We start from the raw sequence: 1735 nt of genomic DNA on the forward strand, positions 1-1735 counted from the left end.
TGTGAGCCAGAGGCTCAAAAACTGTGAGCTAGCTCACACTAACTCAGCTTAGAGGGAACACTGCTCCAGAGCAAACTGATTTATGCAGCAGCCAAATGGCTCGCTCACAACTTTAATTCCAGTAGCTCACAAAGTAGAATTTTTGCTCACAAGATGCCACAGCTTAGAGGGAACATTGGTGGGCACGCGTGCCATCGCCCCAGTCAGGCCCAAACCGTCATTAAAGTGTGGAATCCTCTGCCAAATAATTTTAAGTCAATGAAAGCATTTGGGATTGCTTTCCTTACTTTGTTTGGATCCTCTTAAGTTAATGTATGAGTTGTTTTTTCTAAAGTAAAACCTCAGGATTCAGGTTAAATGGCCGTGTTGGCACTTTGTGATGAATAAGTGGGTTTTGGGTCGCGGTTTGGGCACGCGGTCTCTAAAAGGTTCGCCATCACTAGCTTAGAGGGAGCATTGGTCGCAATCCCAGGAGACCTCCAGCCCCCATAACAGAAAAGGGCTATACAGCGGGCGTGATATACTCCGCCTGAAAGGTAAAGGTTCCCTTGCTCGAAAGCCAGTCGAGTCCGACGCTAGGGTTGCGGTGCTCATCTCTGTTTCCAAGCCGAAGAGCCAGCGCTGTCCGAAGACGTTTCCCTGGTCATGGGGCCGGCATGACTAAACACCAAGGCGCACGGAACGCTGTTACCTTCCCACCGAAGTGGTACCTATTTATCTACTTGCGATTTCTTGCTTTCGAACTGCTAAGTTGGCAGGAGTTGGCAGTCTGAAAGACGCTGCAGTTTTTAAGGAACATACACAACATTCTGTTTGAAATTACAAAAAGCCTCTTAACTGTTCCTTAAAGATGCAGTACCAGCACAAATTGAATGTAAACCTATGAAGCTAAACCATAATACATGAGGTTAACTACATAGTATTAACCACAGCAACAGATGTCCCAGGTAAATCTCCCTTTCGACCCTTCATCAGGCCCTAATCCAGGGCAGTGTTCCCTCTAAGATGAGTTGGTGTGAGCTAGCTCATAGTTTCTTAGCCTCCAGCTCACACATTTTTGCCTTCGCTCAGGAAGGAGGGCTCCAGAGCAAGCCGATTTATACAGGAGTGTTCCCTCTAAGCTGAGCTGGTGTGAGCTAGCTCACAGTTTCTTAGCCTCCAGCTTACACATTTTTGCCTTCGCTCAGGAAGGAGGGCTCCAGAGCAAGCTGATTTATACGGGAGCCAAATGGCTCACTCACAACTTTAATGCCAGTAGCTCACAGAGTAGAATTTTTGCTCACAAGACTCCACGGTTTAGAGGGAACATTGATCCAGGGGTGTCAAACGTGTGGCCCAGGTGCCAAATCAGGCCTCCCGTAGGGCTTCCATCAGGCCTGCAGTGGAACTGGCCGTCTTCTGCTGCTTCTTCCAGTTCTGCTGCCGCCACCTCATCATAGGTTTGCAGCTTACAGATGCAAACCTGAACAGCATACTCAAGATTGCAACGGCACAGACATTTTGATGCAATAATTCAGAGCAAGAGGTGTCAGCTATCAGACACTGTTAAATAAACAAAATACTGCAAGAGTGCTAATGTTTTAAGCATGCTTTCATTTTAAGTTTAAAAAAACACCTTTCTGTTTGTGTCCTTTATAAAGTTTACATCTCCGCCATCTGGCATTACATTTTATGACACACATGGCCCAGCCCAATAAGGTCTCATTTATGTCAGATCTGGCCCTCATAACAAATG

This window comes from Gekko japonicus, unplaced genomic scaffold, assembly GCF_001447785.1.
Source record: "Gekko japonicus isolate JY-2015 unplaced genomic scaffold, Gekko_japonicus_V1.1 scaffold3609, whole genome shotgun sequence".
NCBI lineage: Eukaryota > Metazoa > Chordata > Lepidosauria > Squamata > Gekkonidae > Gekko > Gekko japonicus.